Source organism: Arachis stenosperma, chromosome 10, assembly GCF_014773155.1.
Source record: "Arachis stenosperma cultivar V10309 chromosome 10, arast.V10309.gnm1.PFL2, whole genome shotgun sequence".
NCBI lineage: Eukaryota > Viridiplantae > Streptophyta > Magnoliopsida > Fabales > Fabaceae > Arachis > Arachis stenosperma.
Window position 1 is genome coordinate 71,428,347 of NC_080386.1, and position 8,802 is coordinate 71,437,148.

The window sequence follows — 8,802 nt, forward strand, 5'->3', positions numbered from 1 at the left end:
ACCTAACAGAAATCTTCAAAGAAGAAGAACCCATGGCAGCCGAAAACAACAACAATGCAAGGAAGGTGCTGGGTGACTTTACTGCACCTACTCCCGACTTCTATGGGAGAAGCATCTCTATCCCTGCCATTGGAGCAAACAACTTTGAGCTTAAGCCTCAATTAGTTTCTCTAATGCAACAGAATTGCAAGTTCCATGGACTTCCATTGGAAGATCCTCATCAGTTTTTAGCTGAGTTCTTGCAAATCTGTGACACTGTCAAGACTAATGGGGTTGACCCTGAGGTCTACAGACTTATGCTATTCCCTTTTGCTGTAAGAGACAGAGCTAGAATATGGTTGGACTTACAACCTAAAGACAGCCTGAACTCTTGGGAAAAGCTAGTTAATGTCTTCTTGGCAAAGTTCTTTCCACCTCAAAAATTGAGTAAGCTTAGAGTGGAAGTCCAAACCTTCAGACAGAAGGAAGGTGAATCCCTCTATGAAGCTTGGGAAAGATACAAACGATTGATCAGAAAATGTCCTTCTGACATGCTTTCTGAATGGAGCATCATAGGTATTTTCTATGATGGTCTGTCTGAACTATTGGTGGACGAAATTGTGATCAACAATAATGGCTCTTTGGCATGTGCCTAAAAAAAAACTAACTCAGCACTTTCTTTCCACAATCTCATTCAACTAACCAGCAAGTGTACTGGGTCGTCCAAGTAATAAACCTTACGCGAGTAAGGGTCGATCCCACAGAGATTGTTGGTATGAAGCAAGCTATGGTCACCTTGTAAATCTCAGTTAGGCAGATTAAATTGGTTTATGGTTTCGAAAATTAATAATAAAAAGAAATAATAAAAGGGATACTTATGTAGATTCATTGGTGGGAATTTCAGATCAGCGAATGGAGATACTGTATGGCTCAAGAACGCCTACTTTCCTATTGCTTCAATTCAATCCTTCTTACTCCTTTCCATGGCAAGCTGTGTATAGGGGTTCACCGTTCGACGATGGCTACTTTGTATCCTCTCTGAAAAATGGTCCTCTGCGGCTGTCACTCGCATGGCTAATCGTCTGGAGGCATCACACTGGCCGAAGGCTACATCCCATCCTCGTAGTGAAAACTACGCTCACGCGCTCTGTCACAGCACGACTAATCACTGGTTGGTTCCCGCTCCTACTGGAATAGAATCCCTTGATTCTTTTGCGTCTATCACTAACGCCCAGCACTTGCGAGTCTGAAGCACGTCACAGTCATTCATTACCGGAATCCTACTCGAAATACCACAGACAAGGTTAGACTTTCCGGATTCCCAGGATCCTACTCGGAATACCACAGACAAGGTGAGACTTTCCGGATCCTCATGAATGCCGCCATCTATCTAGCTTATACCACGAAGATTCTGTTGGGGAATCTAAGAGATACACATTCAAGCTCTGTTGCATATAGAACGTAGGTGGTTGTCAATCACGTGCGTTCATAGGTGAGAATGATGATGATCGTCACATAATCATCACATTCATCATGTTCTTGGGTGCGAATGAATATCTTGGAATAAGAATAAGAGAGATTTGAATAAAAAGTAATAGTAATTGTATTAAAACTTGAGGTACAGCAGAGCTCCACACCCTTAATCTATGGTGTGCAGAAACTCCACCGTTGAAAATACATAAGTGAAAGGTTCAGGCATGGCCGAATGGCCAGCCCCCTAAAACGTGATCAATAGCCTCTTAGGATGAATAATAAAACAAAACTGAGACCAAAGATGTCTAATACATTAGTAAATCATCCTATTTATAATAAACTAGCTTCTAGGGTTTACATGAGTAAGTAATTGATGCATAAATCCACTTCCGGGGCCCACTTGGTGTATGCTTGGGCTGAGTTTGATCAATCCACGAGCTGAGGTTTCTCTTGGAGTTGAACTCCGAGTTATGACGTGTTTTGGACGTTCAACTCCGGATCATGACGTTTTTCTGGCGTTTAACTCCAGACAGCAGCATGTACTTGGCGTTCAACGCCAAGTTACGTCGTCAATTTCCGAATAAAGTATGGACTATTATATATTGCTGGAAAGCTCTGGATGTCTACTTTCCAACGCCGTTGAGAGCGCGCCAGTTTGAGTTCTGTAGCTCCAGAAAATCGATTTCGAGTGCAGGGAGGTCAGATTCCAACAGCATCAGCAGTCCTTTTATCAGCCTTTTTCAGAGTTTTGCTCAAGTCCCTCAATTTCAGCTAGAAATTACCTGAAATCACAGAAAAACACACAAACTCATAGTAAAGTCCAGAAATGTGAATTTAACATAAAAACTAATAAAAACATCCCTAAAAGTAGCTTGAACTTACTAAAAACTACCTAAAAACAATGCCAAAAAGCGTATAAATTATCCGCTCATCACAACACCAAACTTAAATTCTTGCTTGTCCCCAAGCAACTGAAAATCAAATAGGATAAAAAGAAGAGAATATACTATAAATTCCAGAATACGAATGAATAGTAATTCTAATGAGATGAGCGGGACTTGTAGCTTTTTGCTTCTGAACAGTTTTGGCATCTCACTTTTTCCTTTGAAGTTTAGAATGATTGGCTTCTCTAGGAACTTAGAATTTCGGATAGTGTTATTGACTTTCCTAGTTAAGCATGTTGATTCTTGAACACAGCTACTTATGAGTCTTGGCCGTGGCCCTAAGCACTTTGTCTTCCAGTATTACCACCGGATACATAAATGCCACAGACACATAACTGGGTGAACCTTTTCAGATTGTGACTCAGCTTTGCTAGAGTCCCCAGTTAGTGGTGTCCAGAGCTCTTAAGCACACTCTTTTGCTTTGGATCACGACTTTAACCACTCAGTCTCAAGCTTTTCACTTGGACCTTCATGACACAAGCACATGGTTAGGGACAGCTTGATTTAGCCGCTTAGGCCTGGATTTTAGTTCCTTGGGCCCTCCTATCCATTGATGCTCAAAGCCTTGGATCCTTTTAACCCTTGCCTTTTGGTTTTAAGGGCTATTGGCTTTTTCTACTGCTCCTTCTTTTTTTTTTTTGCCATTCACTGCTTTTTCTTGCTCCAAGAATCAATTTCATGATTTTTCAGATCCTCAATAACATTTCTCTTTGTTCATCATTCTTTCAAGAGCCAACAATTTTAACATTCATAAACAACAAGATCAAAAGACATATGCACTGTTCAAGCATTCATTCAGAAAACAAAAGTATTGCCACCACATCAATATAATTAAACTAAATTCAAGGATAAATTCGAAATTCATGTACTTCTTGTTCTTTTGAATTAAAACATTTTTCATTTAAGAGAGGTGAAGGATTAATGGATTTTATTCATAGCTTTGAGGCATGGTTACATACTAATGATCATGAAGTAAAGACACAAAACATAGATAAACACAACATTAAAAATCGAAAAGCAGAAAGAAATAAGAACAAGGAATGAGTCCACCTGGGTGAGGGTGGCGCCTTCTTGAAGGTCCAATGGTGCTCTTTGAGCTCCTCTATGTCTCTTTCTTGCTTCTGTTGAATGATTCCTAGTAATTTTGGTGTTTCTACCCTTAGTTGCTTCCAATATTTGTGTGGAGGACAACTTATCCCCTGAGGTATCTCAGGGATCTCTTGATTTGCAGCCACATGTTCTACCACTGAGCTATGACGGCTTTATATGAGTCTTTCCATCTCCCAAGACTCAGAGGTGGAAGCTTTTGTCTTCCCTTTGAGGTTTCTCTGGCCTTAGGTGCCATTAATGGTAATGAAAAAGCAAAAAGCTATGCTTTTACCACACCAAACTTAGAATATTGCTCGCCCTCGAGCAAGAGAAGAAAGAAGAGAAGAAGAAGAAGAAAAAGGAGGTGAGTGAGGGGAGATGGATTCGGCTATATGGGTGGGATTGGGTGGGAAAGAGAAGTTGAATTGTAAAGGTAGGTGGGGTGTATGGGGAAGAGTGGATAGATGTAGGTGGTGAATGAAAAACAGAAGGGATGACCATGAATAGAGAGAGAGAGGGCGAGGTAGGTGGGGATCCTGTGAGGTCCACAGATCCTGAGGTGTCAAGGAATTCCATCCCTGCATCAAATAGGCATGTAAAATGCCTTCGTGCACCATTCTGGCGTTCAAATGCCCGTTGGTGCATGTTCTGGGCGTTCAACGCCCAAATGTAACATGTTTCTGGCGTTGAACGCCAGTTCCATGCTTGTTACTGGCGTTCAGCGCCAGTTTTTCCTCTCTGGGCACATTCCTGGCGTTCAGCGCCAGAATGTTGCTTGTTTCTGGCGTTCAGCGCCAGAATGATGCTCTGTTCTGGCATTGAACGCCAGCCAGATACACCTTACTGGCGTTGAACGCCAGCCAGATGCACCTTACTGGCGTTGAACGCCAGCCTGTGCGTCCTCCAGGGTGTGAATTTTTTCTTCTGCTGTTTTTGATTCTGTTTTTAATTTTTATGATTTTTTCGTGACTCCTCATGATCATGTACCTAATAAAACACAAAATAACAATAAAATAGAATAAAATAAAATTAGATAAATAAAATTGGGTTGCCTCCCAACAAGCGCTTCTTTAATGTCAATAGCTTGACAGTGGCTCTCATGGAGCCACAAGGTGATCAGGTCAATGTTGTATAGTTGCCAACACCAAACTTAGAGTTTGGATATGGGGTCTTAACACCAAACTTAGAGTTTGGTTGTGGCCTCACAACACCAAACTTAGAGTTTGACTGTGTGGGCTCTTCTTGACTCTGAACTGAGAGAAGCTCTTCATGCTTACTCTCTTCTGTCACAGAGGGATGGCCATGTGCCTTAAACACAAGGTAGTCCCCATTCAATTGAAGGACTAATTCACCTCTGTTGACATCTATCACAGCTTCTGCTGTGGCTAGGAAGGGTCTTCCAAGGATGATGCAATCATCCTCTTCCTTCCTAGTGTCTAAGATTATGAAATCAGCAGGGATGTAAAGGCCTTCAACCTTTACTAACACGTCCTCTACTATTCCATAAGCTTGTCTCAATGACTTGTCTGCCAGTTGTAATGAGAACAAGGCAGGTTGTACCTCAATGATCCCCAGCTTCTCCATTACAGAGAGTGGCATAAGATTTATCCCTGACCCCAGATCACACAGAGCTTTTTCAAAGATCATGGTGCCTATGGTACAAGGTATTAAGAACTTGCCAGGATCTTGTTTCTTTTGAGGTAGAATTTTCTGAATCCAAGTATCCAGTTCATTAATGAGCAAGGGAGGTTCACTTTCCCAAGTCTCATTACCAAACAACTTGGCATTCAGCTTCATGATAGCTCCTAAATATTGAGCAACTTGCTCTCCAGTTACATCTTCATCCTCTTCAGAGGATGAATAGTCTTCAGAGCTCATGAATGGCAGAAGGAGATTCAATGGAATCTCTATGGTCTCTGTATGAGCCTCAGATTCCTTTGGATCCTTAATAGGAAACTCCTTCTTGCTTGAGGAACGTCCCAGGAGGTCTTCCTCACTAGGATTTTCGTCCTCCTCCTCCCTTGTGCATTCGGCCATATTGACTATGTCAATGGCTTTGCACTCTCCTTTTGGATTCTCTTCTGTATTGCTTGGGAGAGTACTGGGAGGAGTTTCAATGACTTTCTTACTCAGCTGGCCCACTTGTGCCTCCAGATTTCTGATGGAGGATCTTGTTTTACTCATGAAACTGAAAGTGGCTTTTGATAGATCAGAGACTACATTGGCTAAATTAGAAGTGTTTTGTTTAGAATTCTCTGTCTGTTGCTGAGAAGATGATGGATATGGCTTGCTATTGCCCAGCCTGTTGCGTCCACCATTGTTAAAGCCTTGTTGAGGCTTTTGTTGATCCTTCCATGAGAAATTTTGATGATTTCTCCATGATGAGTTATAGGTGTTTCCATAAGGTTAACCCATGTAATTAACCTCTGCCATGGCAGGGTTCTCAGGATCATAAGCTTCTTCAGAAGCTGCCTCTCTAGTACTGTTGGATGCATGTTGCCATCCATTCAGATTTTGAGAGATCATGTTGACCTGTTGAGTCAACACTTTGTTCTGAGCCAATATGGCATTCAGAGCATCAATTTCAAGAACTCCTTTCTTCTGAGGTATCCCATTGTTCACGGAATTCCTCTCAGAAGTGTACATGAATTGGTTGTTTGCAACCATGTCAATGAGCTCTTGAGCCTCTTCAGGCGTTTTCTTCAGGTGAATAGATCCACCTGCAGAATGGTCCAATGACATTTTCGAAAATTCAGATAGACCATAATAGAATATATCTAAAATGGTCCATTCTGAAAACATGTCAGATGGACATCTTTTGGTCAGCTGCTTGTACCTTTCCCAAGCTTCATAGAGGGATTCACCATCTTTCTGTTTGAAGGTTTGAACATCCACTCTCAGCTTGCTCAGCTTTTGAGGAGGAAAGAATTTATCCAAGAAGGTAGTGACTAGCTTATCCCATGAGTCCAAGCTATCCTTGGGTTGTGAATCCAACCATATTCTAGCTCTGTCTCTTACAGCAAAAGGGAAAAGGATGAGTCTGTAGACTTCAGGATCAACTCCATTCGTCTTTACAGTCTCACAGATCTGCAAGAACTCAGTTAAAAACTGATAAGGATCTTCAGATGGAAGTCTATAAAACTTGCAGTTTTGTTGCATTAAAGCAACTAGTTGAGGCTTAAGCTCAAAATTATTGGCTCCAATGGCAGGAATGGAGATGCTTCTTCCATCAAACTTGGACGTTGGCTTTGTGAAGTCACCAAGCATTCTCCTTGTATTATTATTATTTTCGGCTGCCATCTCCTTCTCTTGTTCGAAAATTTCTGAAAGGTTGTTTCTGGATTGTTGTAATTTAGCTTCTCTTAATTTTCTCTTCAAAATCCTTTCAGGTTCTGGATCAATTTCAACAAGAGTGCCTTTATCCCTGTTCCTGCTCATATGAAAGAGAAGAAAACAAGAAAAGAAAGAGGAATCCTCTATGTCACAGTATAGAGATTCCTTTATGTTAGTAGAAGAAGAAGGGGGTAGAAGAGTGAAGAAGGATGGATTCGGATTTTTGGATGAAGAGAGGTGAAGAGAAGTGTTAGTAATTAAATAATTAAATAGAAGAAGAAAAGAGAAGTGAAATTTCGAAGATAATTTTGAAAAAGAGGTTAGTAATTTTCGAAAATTAGAAATAAAATATAATTAAAATTTAAAACATGAAACAATTAGTTAATTAAAAAGAACTTTTGAAAAAGGGGTGAGATATTTTCGAAAATTAGAAAGGGAAAAGTAGTTAGGTGTTTTGGAAAAGATAAGAAACAAACAAAAAGTTAGTTAGTTGATTGAAAAAGATTTGAAATCAAATTTGAAAAAGATAAGAAGAAAAGGAGTTAGATAAGATATTTTGAAATCAAATTTTGAAAAATATAAAATTTTGAAAAGGATAAGATAAAAAGATAAGATAAAAGTTTTAAGAAAAAGATATTTTGAAAAAGATTTAATTTTTAAAATGACTTAACTAACAAGAAACTACAAGATAAGATTCTAGAATTTAAAGATTGAACCTTTCTTAACAAGGAAGTAACAAACTTCAAATTTTTGAACCAATCATATTAATTGTTAGCTAATTTTCGAAAATTAGATATAAAAGATAAGAAAAAGATTTTGAAAATAATTTGAAAAATATTTTTGAAATTTTCGAAAAATAGAAAAAAAATGAAAAAGATATGATTTTTGAAAAAGATTTTAAAAAGATAAGATTTTTGAAATTTGAAATTTTAACTTGACTTGTAAGAAACAACTAATTTTAAAAATTTTTGACCAAGTCAACCCAAAATTTCGAAAATTTGGAGGGAAATAAGGAAAAGATATTTTTTTATTTTTGAATTTTTACTAAGGAGAGAGAAAAACACAAACATGACCCAAAACATAAAAATTTTGGATCAAAACACAAGATGCATGCAAGAACACTATGAATGTCAAGATGAACACCAAGAACACTTTGAAGATCATGATGAACATCAAGAACATAGTTTTGAAAAATTTTTGATGCAAAGAAAACATGCAAGACACCAAACTTAGAAATCTTTAATGCATGGAAAATATAAATGCCAAGATGCACATGAAAAACAACAAACAACACAAAACAAGAAAACATCAAGATCAAACAAGAGGACTTATCAAGAACAACTTGAAGATCATGAAGAACACTATGAATGCATGGGATTTTCGAAAAAAATGCAAGAAAAATTTTTAAAGCATGCAATTGACACCAAACTTAAAAATTGACTCAAGACTCAAACAAGAAACACAAAATAATTTTTTTTTGTTATGATTTTATGAATTTTTTTTGAATTTTTATTAATTTTTTCGAAAATAAAGTTTAGAAAAACGAAAAATAAAAGAAAACTTTTGAAAAAGATTTTTGAAAAGAAAATTACCTAATCTGAGCAACAAGATGAACCATCAGTTGTCCATACTCGAACAATCCCCGGCAACGGCGCCAAAAACTTGGTGGGCGAAATTGTGATCAACAATAATGGCTCTTTGGCATGTGCCTAAAAAAAACTAACTCAGCACTTTCTTTCCACAATCTCGTTCAACTAACCAGCAAGTATACTGGGTCGTCCAAGTAATAAACCTTACGCGAGTAAGGGTCGATCCCACAGAGATTGTTGGTATGAAGCAAACTATGGTCACCTTGTAAATCTCAATTAGGCAGATTAAATTGGTTTATGGTTTCGAAAATTAATAATAAAAAGAAATAATAAAAGGGATACTTATGCAGATTCATTGGTGGGAATTTCAGATCAGCGAATGGAGATACTGTATG

At 38.5% G+C, this 8,802-nt stretch overlaps 2 non-coding genes across 2 annotated transcripts; one reads left to right on the forward strand and one right to left on the reverse strand.

The window, feature by feature from the left end:
• Window positions 1–428: 428 nt before the first annotated feature.
• Window positions 429–536, reverse strand: LOC130959532 (small nucleolar RNA R71). The gene has a single exon (XR_009078606.1). It is a non-coding gene; the product is annotated as a small nucleolar RNA R71 (small nucleolar RNA).
• A 5,749-nt stretch (window positions 537–6,285) lies between these two features.
• LOC130959141 (small nucleolar RNA R71) lies at window positions 6,286–6,389 on the forward strand. Its single transcript, XR_009078236.1, has one exon. It is a non-coding gene; the product is annotated as a small nucleolar RNA R71 (small nucleolar RNA).
• The last annotated feature ends 2,413 nt before the right edge of the window (window positions 6,390–8,802 follow it).